The sequence below is a fragment of the Ochotona curzoniae genome, unplaced genomic scaffold, assembly GCF_017591425.1.
Source record: "Ochotona curzoniae isolate NIBS_2020 unplaced genomic scaffold, NIBS_Ocur_1.0 contig_883, whole genome shotgun sequence".
NCBI lineage: Eukaryota > Metazoa > Chordata > Mammalia > Lagomorpha > Ochotonidae > Ochotona > Ochotona curzoniae.
The window spans coordinates 64229110-64243074 of NW_024466599.1; the positions used below are offsets into that span (position 1 = coordinate 64229110).

Below are 13965 nucleotides of genomic sequence, written 5' to 3' on the forward strand. Positions count from 1 at the left end.
CACTCCCCAAGTGAGCACAACGGCCGATACTATGCCAATCCGAAGCCAGGAGCCTCTTCTGGGTCTCCCACGCGGGTGCAGGGTCCCAAAGCCTTGGGCCGTCCTCCACTGCTTTCCCAGGCCACAGGCAGGGAGCTGGAAGGGAAGCGGGGCTGCCGGGATTAGATCCAGCGCCCATATGGGCTCCCGGGCGTGCTAGGCGAGGACCTTAACCACTTGCGCCACTGCGCCGGGGCCCATATGAAATTTTCAATAGAGAAGCTACTTTATTTGCATCTTTCCTAAATGCTATGTACTAAATGAGAGTTAAAAGCTTAAAATTGAGAATTATCTAAAGATTCTCTGTGTATACGCTAACTATTGATAAATCAAAAAGTATATATTAAATCAGGATCAGCATTTTTAACCTCGTAAAAAAACGTTTGACTGATTCTAAGGGCAGAGTGACCAAAATAAGGGGGGAGGTAAAAACATAGAGAAACATATTTCTTTTTCTGGCTTACTCCCCAAATGATTGCAAAAGCCAGGTCTGAGCCAGGTGGAAGCCAGGAGCAAAACACTAGTCTTCCCACATTGGGGATAGGGGTCCACGTACTTGCAGGCATCCACCATAGCTTTTCTAACTGCATTAGCAGAAAGCTGAATCAAATGTAAGACATCTGAAACACAAACTGGTACCCAGTAGTGGATACCAGCATGGCAAGTGGTAGCTTACCCCATGACACCACAACACCAGACCCTTTGTTTATAAATTTATACAGAACATACAATGAATGAATGAGTAGGCTTAAGGATTACTGTCTTTTTTTTTTAACAATTTATTCATTTTTATTGGAAAGCCAGATTTACAGAGAGAAGTAGAGTCAGAGACAAAGATTTGTCTGCCTTTTCCCTCCCGAAGTGAACACAATGGCCAGAGCTGACCCAATCCAAAGCCAGGAGCTTTTTCTAGATCTTCCACGTGGGTGCAGGGTCCCACTGCCTTGGGCCATCCTCTACTACCCTGCAAGGCCACAAGCAGGGAGCTAGAAGGGAAGTGGAGCAGCTGAGACACAAACCAGCACACATATATGATCCTAGGCATGCAAGGTGAGAATTTAGTCACTAGGCCATCATGCTGGGCCTAAGGATTCTTATCTTTTCCTTTCTTTTTAAATATTTATTCATTTTTATTGCAAAGTCAGATATACAGAGAGAAGGAGAGACAAAGAGTAAGATCTTCCATGCACAACATGCATGACTGCAACAGCTGGAGAAAAGCCAATCCAAAGCCAGGAGCCTGGAGCCTCTTCTGGGTCTCCCATACGGGTGCAGAGTTCCAAAGCCTTGGGTCGTCCTCGACTGCTTTCCCAGGCCACAAGCAGGGAGCTGGATGGGAAGCAGGACTGCCAGAATTAGAACTGGTGCCCATATAGGATCCTGACACATGACACTTTAGCCACTAGGCTACTGCACCAGGCGCAAGGATTATTTTCAATAAAGTAATATTTTTTTCTCTCTTTCGAAAGATGTACCTATTTTTATTAGAAAGGCAGATAAGATTTATAAAGAGAAGGAAACAAAGATATTCCATCTGCTGGCTTACTCCCCAAATGGCTGCAATGACCTGAGCTGAACTGATCCAAAGCCAGGAGCCAAGAGCTTCCTCCAGGTCTCCCACACGGGTACAGTGTCCCAAGGCTTTAGGCCATCCTCAATGACTTTCCCAGGCCACAAACAGGGAGCTGGATGGAAACTGGAGCATCTGGGACATGAACTGGACTCATATGGGATCCTAGTGCTTGGAGGGAGATCAGTCACTAGACCATGGCACTGGGCTTTAATACATTTTCAATTGATGTAAATGAACATGGTTGGCAGGCTATTTGGTGGTTTAGTCTACTCGCTACATGCTTGATGACATCAATTAAGGGCTCAGCAGAGGAGTGGGCTTTCAGCACAGCAGCTAAAACACTGCTTTGCATATGTGTGCTCCATTATTACATAGTCTGGTTTTAATCCTAGCTCTTCAGTTTATAACTCAGATTAAGTTCCAACCCTGGCTACTGTGGCCATTTGAGAAGTGAAGAGAGGTGAAACAGTGATTTTTTTACTGACCTTTGTGAATTTTAGGATAGTCCAAACAGGCTTATAACTCTAACAAGCCATATGTTAACAATTAAGGGGCAGAAGAGTTTTAGGGGGGTTGTGCGGAGAAATCTTCAATACTTTAGTGAGGAGTAACAAATCTTTGTGTCCTACCTACTAAGGTATATGGGAGTCCAAGCTGACTTTTTTCCTGTTTGTTCTAAGCTTTCCTTATTGCTCTCTGTCTGTCTGATCTATTTTTGTTGGGGGTGGCTGGGGGTGAGGGGCTCCAGAGCGACCCTGATGGTTATTGCAAGAGAGGGTGGGGAGCCAAAGTTGGAACTAAGGACCAGAGAAAGCTCCTCTCCCAAGTCCCAAAGGAAGTTTACTGTTTTGTTTCTGAGGATCACTCAGGGTTCCTGGCTGTTGTTCTGATGACATTAGATCCTGTGAGGAAGGGTCTGGGCTTCTTCCATCCCGTGAGGGAGATCCGACAGGGAATGGTTGACCTCAGAGTTCTCAGCCTATGAGGGCTCTCTAATTCCCTGTGATCTCCTTGGCAGTCTGGATATACTCCTTGGTGAGGTACCGGGAGTCCCCGGAGTTAGGACACAAGCCTCCTCCTGTCCTCCTGTTCCAATCTGGGGTCCTCCCCCGCTCTGTGCATATGACCTCCTGTTAAGAGGTGTCAGGATTGCTCTTGGATCCCACTGTATGTCTTTTTAGTTTTTGCTAATGTCTAATGCAGATTCGAGTCTGCTGTCTGTACATTACCTGTTACAATCTTGATAGGTTATACTTAATATCTTCCTCACACACTCTAAGAAGGTGGAAGATTTCTCTGCTCTTCCGACCCATTATGGAATAACACAGGGTATTATAAGCATATCAGGCCTTTCCGTTCTTTGATGTAGAGCATAAGCAGTCATTGATTATTGGTTCACTGGTTACATCACAATATCTTCTTGTATGTGATACAGGCTGTTTGAGGGTGTAATAACATTACAATTTGCAGGCACTATTTTTCGGATTGACATCATTTCATCTTAAATTAAGGCAAACATGTGGTATCTAAATTTTTGGGATTCTCACTTCTCTTTTTCTCTCACTCCCTCTCTCTCTCTAGTTTCTCTGCCTGTCTTTCAAGTAATATGATATATATTTTTAAATGGTTATATCAGAGACAACTTGATGGCTTCAGATTTCATTCTGCAAGACACAGCATTCTGAAATGACTCTCAAGAGGCTGGGAGAATCATTAAAAAAAAATCCCTTGGCCCATCACAATAACAGGTTCTTTTTTCAATAATGGTGAAATTGAGGAAGAGGATGAAAATTCTGCAATTTTCTTTCTTTTTTTACTTTATTAACCAGCTGAATTTTAAAATGAATGAGTACATAGAAATGATAAAAGGGAATTACACCTTTTGAGTATCACAGGGCACACACAGTTGATATGCTATACTTCAGAGTAGTTTTTTTTTTTTTTAATTGGAATGTCAGAGAGGAGGAGAGACATGCAGAGAGAGATTCCCTCTGTTGGTTCACTCCCCAAATGACTATAAAGGCTGGAGCTGAGCTGATCAAAAGCCTGGAGCCAAGAGCTTCTTCCAGACTCCCACATGGATGCAGGGGTTCAAGAACTTAAGCCATCCTCTGCTGTTTTCCCAGGCCATAATCAGTGAGCTGGATTGGAAGTGGAGCAGCTGGGACTAAAACTGGCACCCATATGGGATTCTGTCTCTGCAATGCAGAAGATTAACCTGTTGAGCTATCACACTGGCCCCTCTGAATGGTTTTTATATTCACATTTAAGCAGTGACAGTTTTGTTTGTGTTTTTAGATGAGGAAAAGTGGTGAATAAGATGGTAAATGACTGAGAAGCCACAGCTCTCTGCAAATGTCAACATACAAATCTACAATGTTGTGGCAGAGAACAGACAGCAATAAACATCTGACTGTGTTTTCAGACATTTACTCTGTATAAATCAGGTTGCCCTTTACGACATAATAAGACAGAGTTGTTTGCACTCTGGAGCCTGTTAAAGACTGGCTAGAACCTTCCAAATCTTGATCCTGTGTGAACTATCCAAAGTAGGCTAATATTTCCTTGAAACTCGGCCAATATGACCCTATGTGACCTGTGCTGCCTAAGTTATATTTAGAAAACATTACTTATTTGAACATTAGACTATGAAAAACTTTATGGAAAGAAGAATATGTCTGCAACAAAAGGTAGAGGGGTATGTGTGTGTATGCGTGTTTCCTAAACTAAAAGGAAGTGTTTTCTGGATCACTTCAAGTTTTAGAATTATGATTATTTAGAGACAGCAAAGTCCTTAAAGACTTTTATGTAACAGCATCATTTATAACTGAGAAAACAGGCGCTATTCGTTTTACTGATTTAGCAAAGGTAAATGTTTATTGTGAAATTAACATGTTTAAATCATAGCATTCCTTTTTTAGCTTGCATATACAGATTTGGAGAAATATCTTTAGACTTGGTTTTGAGGAGAAAAAATAATTCAAGGTTACACCAAAGTCTCCTGAAAACAGAGCTGGGCTGCAGAGGTGAGGGACTGATAGGCTGGGGAACACGGCCAGAACAAGAAGCTGCCAGATGTTCCTTCACTCACCAGTGTTAGCCAGCACTCCAAGGAATTTTGAAATCTGCCCTCACTTTATTTTTTACTTTATAACTCAAACTGCCTATTATTTAGTGCCATCTCTTTCCCACAAGTCAACCTTTATTCTTTTTTTATGAGCTATCAAATATCAGGGAGGAACTGAACCCATAAAGAGTTCAAACAACAATCTACAGGCTAAAGAGCACACACCCAATCACTGACTGGGGAGGAGGGGAGACTGACAACCCCAGTGTATATTTAATGTCGCTGAGCAGTGAGTGCCAGGAGCTCCAACAGCGGTCCAAACCTCCACTTGGAATGAGCAAAGGAGCCAGAAGACAGGAGTGTCCCCTGCAGCTGGTGAACACATCCATCAAACTCGTCTCATTACTGCCAGCTGCCTTTCAGGTTTAAGACTACAGTTGGAGTCCTATATCTATTTTCAGACATACTTAAACTTTAAAAAGAAGCTTAAACCACCTCAAACACATTAGGATAACTACTACCTTAAACAAACAAACACCAACCCTGGCGCAGGCATTGTGTAGAGAAGATGTATAATGACTGAACCATGGGGTACTGAGGATACAACAGTAAAAGGTGAGGAAAATGAGGTAGTACAAGGGGGTGGGGAGAACTGCCACAGACAGAAGAAGCAGCAAGTCTTCAAAACCAAATAAAAAATATATTTTGAAGCAGAGGAAGTGACTGGGTCACATGCTGAAGACAGTGAAGACAAATAAGAATCAAAAAGGGATGAAATTTGACCACTGGACTCAGCAGGCCAGACTTTAGCGGTGACCTTCTCAAGAGTGGCTTCAGTGACAAATAGTGCTTGCTTGGCATCCATTTGAGAGAAAATAGATTTTAACTATTCTGATGCTCAATTCTTTGAACTCATCTATACAAGTAGGAGTATGATATCACCTTTCTCAGAGTTACACAAATCGAAAAACAAAATACATATAAAAGTAGTAACACCACCCTCAAAAAATTGTATTTGAAATGCCTACTAAAGTAGTAAGTCCTTAATAAACATCAGCTTTTATTATTTATACTTTGTAAAAAAGAATTTATCCCTTTTATTTGAAAGTCAGAGTTACAGAGAGAGAGGAAGAAATAAAGATGGTCCAGTTGTGGCCCAAAGCTTTGGGAACTTGCACCCATGTAGGAGACATGGAGGAAGTTCCAGGCTCCTGGCTTCAGATCGGCGCAGCACCGGCCGCTGCAGTAACTTGGGGAGTGAATCATCGGACAGAAGATCTTCCTCTCTGTCTCTCCTCCTCTCTGTATATCTGTCTTTGCAATAAAAATAAAATAAATCTAAAAAAAAAGATGGTCCAGCTGTTGGTTCACTCCCTACATAGCCACAAATACCAGGAGAAGTCCACACCAAAACCAGAAATCAGGAGCATCATCTGGGGCTCCCATATGAATGACAGGGACTCAAATACTTGGTCCATCCCCAGAACATTATTAGGGAGCTGTATTGGAAGTGGAGCAGGCAGGACATGAACTGGTACCCATAAGGGATGCGGGAGTCATAGAGAACAGCTTTTCCCACTACACTGTTTATGCCCTTATTATTTTTCAGATTTCAATCACTCAGGAAAAATTAACATTTATTTCTTTAGATTGCTTAAGCTAATCAACTTAAAGTTTTTTTAAAAGATTTTTTAAGGGTCATCATGCAGCATAGTGTTTTGATGTAAGTATTATCTATAACACTGTCATCCCACATAGGTTTCTGTTCAAGTCCTGGCTGTTCTGCCTAGAATCCAGCTCTCTGCCAATAGTCTAGAAAAAGCAATGGATGATTGCTCAAGTTTTTTGGCCTTTGCCAAAGTTTCCCAGAGGAAACTTCTGCTGGATTTGGTTAGGCCCCAGCTGTTGTGACAGGACAATTACTCACTGCATACTTTTACAGACGGTGGACAACAGGTGACTCAAAGGATGTCAAGGATGGTACACTACAGACTTGTTAATTTACCAACCTCTGCGTCAAAAAATTCATACAGATATCCCCAAAGCTCAAAACCATGGTCAAAGAAAGTTAACTCTGTGCTAAGAGAAAAACTTTATGAAAAATAAATTTACTGGAACTTGACTGAGCAAAGAATGATTTCCAAATTAACCAGCCGTCAAAACCAAAAGAGGTGCAGAGAAGCCCTGGTCTGCACTTGGTGGGAAAACACTTATGGGAAAAAAAATGAGGGACAAAGCCCTAAATGGTTTAAACATTGGTCATTTGCAATTGACTAAAGTTCAGCTGCTATGGTTGGCTGCTATTACAAGAGTATACTCCCAAATTAGGTTTTTACTTCATTTTCATACACTGGTTGTAATTTGTTATATGAGAAGGACCCAGTATTGGGGCCTGCAGAGGCCATATTAACTTCACTCCCACAACAGACGGGATTGGTAGCTTCTGCATTGAGAGCCTTTTAGAAGCTGCTATAATCTTACAATGAATAGTGTATACAGGTAAAGATACAAGGTAAAAAATGCCTTTAGCCTTAGTCCCATATCAGAATGCTTAGGTTTGATTCAGAACTGCTGCTCTCGAATCCAGCTTCCTGGCAGTAAAAACCCTGAGAACAAGTAGGTGATGGCTAAAATGGTTACTCATAGGACAGTTCCATATTACAATCCCAATTACTGGCTCCTCCCCTAGCCTACCTCCAGCCTTAGTACAGAGTTGAAATTAATCAGAAAATGGGAACTGCTTCCCCTCTTTCCACTTGTCAAATACATATATTTAAAAACTGCTTTGGGGTCAGGTGCAGTATCCTGATGGCTGAAGTTCTTGCCTTGCATGCATCAGAATCCCATATGAATGTCAGTTTGTATCCCAGCAGCTACACTTACCATCCAACTACCTGTGTGAGTCCTGGGAAAGCAGTCGATGGTGGCCCAAAACAATGGGACCCTGTACCCATGTGGGAGACCTGGAGGAAGTTCCTGGCTCCTGGCTTCAGTTTGGCTCAGCTCCAGCTGTTGCAGCTACTTGGGGAGTGAACCAACAGAAGAAATATCTTCCTCTGTGACTCTCTCCTCTGTGAATCTGACTTTCCAATAAAAATAAATCTACAGGCCCAGCGCGGTAACCTAGTGGCTAATGTCCTCACCTTGCACGCACCAGGATCCCAAAAGGGCACTGGTTCTAATCCTGGCAACCCCTCTTCCCATCCAGCTCCCTGCTTGTGGCCTGGGAAAGCAGTCAACAATGGCCCAAAGCCTTGGGACCCTGCACCCGTGTGGAAGACCTGGAGGAGGCTCCAGTCTCCTGGCTTTGGATCGGTTCAGCTCTGGCCGTTGCGGTCACTTGGGGAATGAATCAGCAGATGGAAGATCTTTCTGTTTCTTCTCCTCTCTGTATATCTGACTTTCTAATAAAAATGTAAATAAGCAAATCTTTAAAAATAATAAATAAATATTTTTTTTAAAAAACTTGATCTTGATATCCTTTGAAAACAAAACCTTCTTTCCAAGCCCCAGAAACAAAGAGAATAGCTTAAAGGACATTTAATATAAACTGTCCTTTCACAGATTTTAAAGTTTTGCAGGGTATCTTTACCATATAAAGATGAATTCTTCATGGTCTGTTCACTTTGTTTTTCTGGAATCCCTATCATAGAAGATGTCTCACCCCCAGCACCCTCTTTCACTCCTGCCCATATTCAGAGCTGGCACTCAGCCATGTTCTGGAACTTCAAAAAAATGAAAAAAAAATGGCAGAGTAATGAGGAAATTTTGGGGGTGATGATAATATCCTATGCATTGATAAGAGTGTGGTTAAAAAGCCATGTGCATTTACCAGACTTCTGTAATTGTTCACTAAAGACTTGTGAATTTTTCTGTACACAAATTTTACCACCAAAATCTAAAACTTAGAAAAACTATGATTTTAAATAAATTATATATATGCTCAAATGGTTAGAAATGACATCTATAAATTATTTTAAATGCTTGATGAGGTAAGGTGGGAGTCGTGGTGAAGCAGTTTAAGTTACTGCTTGGGATGCTTGCATTGGAGTGCTAGAATGAATCCTAGACATTCTACTTCCATTTCAGCTTCCTGTTACTATTCTGGAAGGCAGCAGGTGATGGCTGAAGTAATAGGCCCCTGCCATCTGGGAGGACTCAGGTAAAATTTCTGGCTCCTGGTCCAGGCCTGGTCCAGTCCTGGCTACAGATATTTCAGGAATAAATCAGTAGATAGGAAGTCTCTCTATCACTCTCTTCACTCATTCTCTCTCTGCCCTTTCAAACAAATAAATAAATCTTCTAAAAAAGCAAATAATAGTAATAACATGATAAATATGAGTAAAGAAAAATAAGAAGTTTAACTAGTAACTAATAAAACCTAATTTTTTTCATAAAACTTTCAAGCGGGAAATGAAGCAGAACAGTTTTTTTTAGGACAAATTACAGATGAGGAAAATCATGTTCAGAGAGCTTGTCTAGTCCATCGTGTAGGATCCTTGAAGACTGCCTATTGCCTCAACAATAAAATCCAAGCTCTTTGGCTTGGCACACGAGGCAGTTACAGTCTGTCTTCCTTTCCTCTCCCTGACCACATCTTCAATCTTCTAAGCTGAAGGACAGCACTATAATAAGACAAGTAGGCAGCTGAGCAGCCTAATCATTTGGTATCCTTTCAATATGATAATATTTTTAAACTAATTTTTACTTATCAGTGCATTATATGAACATATAATATAGAACAAGAAGGATCAAAAGACTTTAAACAAAAATCCAGCAGTGTTTTCAGAGTTCTGCCATACCTTCACCGTACTACTTCCGGACTCTGGAATAGTCTGGATTATAGTGATTTCTATTGGTCTCCACATTTCTGGGTTTGTGATTATCTCTCAATTCATTCAGCATATCATCTATCATCCACTAATCTCCTTTTGTAGATGAGGTTATTAGTGCTGTCTTTCCTCTCATTCTCCCAACATAGTTATAAAATATTCTTTGGTTAAACCAATTTTCATCATTAATATAACTATAAATATTATTTGCAGAAGAATCATAAATATATTGTGTGGCAAGCATTATGAAACATCAGGTTCAATTACTGCTTGGGATGCATGCATTCAATATCAAAGTGCCAGGGATTAACTCTTGCCTCTGTTTCTAATCCCACTTCTTGGTAACACATTCCTTGGGAGATAGTATGAGATGGCTCAAGGACTTGGGTCGCTGCCCCAACATGGGAAGGATGTGTGGCTTTCCAGGCTCCTGGCTTTGGTCTGGCTCTGACTGTTGTGGACACTGTGGAGTGAATCAGCTGATGAAAGATCATATCTCTGTGTGTCATTCTGCTTTTTTCTTTCTTTCTTTCCTCCTTATCAACCTTATTTGAAGATTTTAAAAAAATTTTGTTGGAAAGGCATATTTACAGAGAGGAGAGACAAAGATCTTCCATCTTCTAGTTTACTTCCCAGCTGGCCGTGACAGCCAGAGCTGAGCCCAGGAGCCTCTTCCAGGTCTCTCACGCGGGTGCAGGGTCCCAGGGCTTTGGGCCGTCCTCGACTGCTTTCCCAGGCCACAATCAGGGAGCTGGATAAGTGCAGCAGCCCGGGCACAAACCAGTATCCATATGGGATCCTGGTACTTACAAAGGGAGAGTTAGCCAACTGAGCCATCACACTGGGCCCATCATTCAGCTTTTCAAATAAAATGAATGTCTTCAAAAGTATTTTGTGATTACATTGTTCTTATGTTTGGTTTCTCTTGAAGCTGATAGCTGACCCTGCTTCTTTGTTTCACTAGATTTCACTGAACACACACCTATTGATAGCTCTGTAAAATGCTTCTCAATAACAATTTTCACATGAATAAACTTTTTAGATAACAAGGTGTTCCTCCAGCATCATCCTTACTGGGGCCTTACACTCCAGTGTGCAAGATAAGGCAGATGTAGTGAGAGGAAGAGCTCTGATGAAAACTCCACTCACAGGAGCTGAAAAGAAGCCATCTATGTTCCTGGATATCAAGTAAGGATTAACCGGACAAGATGTAAGGTTTCTGGAGATTTTGTAGCTTTCCCATTGTGTTGCCCCCTTCTGTTTTTCCCTGGTAATTAGTACCAAACAAAATCCTTAAAATTGAAAGGACCTTATGTACTTATTTCAGTGCACAGAGATAAACATGTAAGCCACTCTAGGAGAACTAAGAACTCAGGAGTTTAACCTATAGGAAGTCTTAGAGTTTTTCAGCAATCCCTCAGGCAGTACAGCTTTCCTGGTCATCAAATCCTTCATGCTTAAAAATTACCTGAGGCCAGTATTGCAGTGTTGCAAGTTAAGCCGCTGCCTATGGTGCTGGCATCTCATATGGGCAATGGTTTTAGTCCTGTTACATTTCACATCCAGCTCCCTGTTAATGACTAGAGAAAGCAGCAGAAAATGGCCCAAGTCCTTGAGCTGCTGCACCCACATGGGAGATCCAGATAAAGTCCCTGAATTTGCTCTGGCCCAGCCCTCGCCATGGTAGCCATTTGAGGAGTGAACCAGCAGATGAAAGATTCTTGCTCTACCTGTCAGTATCTCTCCCTCGATCAAATAAATAATTACAAATAAATAATTAACTATCAAATAATTATATCTTTTTAAAAAATTATCTTTCCTTCTTCACTTTTCATCTTAATTCTCACCTGATTAATATAGAAAGAGGGAGTGCCTGGACCACCATAGCAAAATAAAAGCTTCATAGAAGATGAGGATACACATGAGTTTCTAAATTTGGTGTCATCTCTAAAAGATACATCTGGCTTGTACACACACATCAGCCATGGTACTTTGGTCAGCCACCATGAATCTCCATGGCAAGAATAATTTTCTGGAATATTCATTTTCTGCTTAGTTTCTGGGAGAGGAAGGTAAGGAAAAGCCAGGGAAAAACATTCAATGGAGGGATATTTTAATTCTGCTACATCTACTTCAGAGGCCACGATTTACTGGCATTTATTCCTCAATGTGATTATATTAAATACATATAAATGACAAATACTTCATAGTAATGACATGTAACTTGTGTTTTTTAACCTCACCAAAGCAAGTATCTAAATTTTCCTTTTTAGTCACCAATAGGCACCAGGCCACACACTGGCTAAGCTTTCAATGGTCCTGCTGGGGAAGCAAAATATCTATGGATAGTGATTTCTACCTGTGCTCGTATACAGGGCAGGAGGGCAAGTTTAGACAAGAGTTTCTGGTGCTCAAGTTTCAGCCAGATGGAAAACCCTCTCATATGCCAACAATAGCAATTACAAAAATGATGTCATGATCAGAAAAGAAGCTTATGTACACAGTGTAATGGGAGAACTAAAGAGGATTACAAATGACAGTGAAATTACAAAAGAAGACAATGCTCTGTGGCTTCTCCCGACAGAGTTGGGTGATAGCACCTATTTTTGCAACATCAAAAATAGGTTCTCTTACTGATGTAAATCAGTCAAAGGACCTGGGAGATCTTTGAGTATTTTAATATTTGATACCAGATTTGAAATGTTTAGCTTTTGGTCTCATTTTATTATAATTCAAGACCAAACCAATTTAAATTATATAGTTTTGATTTTGTTTTTTATATTTAATTGAAGGTAGTTAAGGGATGGATAGTCATTAACAATATTGAGATTTTGATGAATGTGAAAAATATTATAGTGAATTTAAAATAATATATATGGGAGCCAGTGCAATGGTCAAATCAGCTAATCTTCTGCCTTGCATGCACCAGCATCCCATATAGTCACTGGTTCATGTCCAGGCTCCTCCACTTCCCATCTAGCTCCCTGCTTCTGGCCTAGAAAAGCAATAGAGCATAGCCCAAAGCCTTGGGATCCTGCATCTGTGGAGACCTAGAAGAAGCTCCTAGCTCTATATTGACTCAATTCTGACCACTGCAGCCATTTGGGGGGTGAAGCAGCAGATGAAAAATCTTTTTCTCTATCTCTCCTCTATAAACCTGCCTCTCAAATAAAATATATTCTTCCAAAACATAGCAGATGTAAGCTTCAAATTTTTATTTTGATAAGTATTATATTCCTTATGCCTAAACAGAGCCAAGCACACATTGGGCCTGGCATGATGAATGGTTATTGGGCCTAGAATTATGGGTCAATTTGCTCTGCTTCTAAGTGCCAGGTCCTGGCTGCTCCACTTCCCATCCAGTTTGTTGTTTATGGCTGGGAAAGCAGTAGACAATGGCCCAAAGAATTGGGATTGTGCACCCACATGGGAAACCTGGAGGAAGCCCTTACCTCCAGGCTTCAGATAAGCTCAGTTTGAGTCACAGCAGCCATTTAGAGAGTAAACCAGTAAATGGAAGATATTTCTCTCTATTTTATTTAAAAATCTGCCTTTCCCAGGAGGAATGTGGGCTCCCCTGCTGGACAACCACTCCCACTAGAGAACATGAGTTGGAATGGGGGCAGACCAGACCAGGCAGGGCTACAACACCTGTGGGCCTCATGTGAGCCAAATCAGAGAGAAGTTAGACTGGGCTGATTGTTCCTGGCACCACAATAGAGGACAGAACAAATCAACCAACTACCCCAGCAATATGTTGGCAGTGAAAAGCTGGGCAAACGGAGACTCTAAGGTAGACTACGTCAATCAATGGATTCTGAATAGATTTCATCATGCTTGGAATGGCGAGATTGGCAGCAATTCATAACTGTTGAACTATCAAAACCACTTGAGCAAGACCCTCGAAGCATGCCCCACATCAGGGACCGGGGATGGGTGAGAGACTTGGTGGGGCTTCTCCCTTTATCTTCCCCTTTAACCCAGATACAGGGGGAAAAATGTGGAAATAATAGTCTTACCCACTTTCCTGTAGCCCTTGAACTTTTGTGCCTTAATGAACAATGTAAAGATTGTCAAAAATAAAGAAAAAAAAAATGGAAAAAAAATCTGCCTTTCCAACAAAATCCTTTTTAAAAAAAAAGAGGGGCCCGGCGCGGTGGCGCAAGTGGTTAAAGGTCCTCGCCTTGCACGCCCGGGATCCCATATGGGCGCCGGTTCTAATCCCGGCAGCCCCACTTCCCTTCCAGCTCCCTGCCTGTGGCCTGGGAAAGTAGTGGAGGACGGCCCAAAAGCTTTGGGACCCTGCACCCGCGTGGGAGACCCAGAAGAGGCTCCTGGCTTCGGATTGGCATAGTATTGGCCCGAGGTGCTCACTTGGGGAGTGAATCATCGGACGGAAGATCTTCCTCTCTGTCTCTCCTCTCTGTATATCCGCCTTTCCAATGAAAAAATAA

The 13965-nt window shown here is 41.6% G+C and overlaps 1 pseudogene; it reads left to right on the top strand.

The window, feature by feature from the left end:
* Positions 1 to 11852: 11852 nt before the first annotated feature.
* Positions 11853 to 12263, top strand: LOC121165401 (annotated as a pseudogene).
* Positions 12264 to 13965: the final 1702 nt, after the last annotated feature.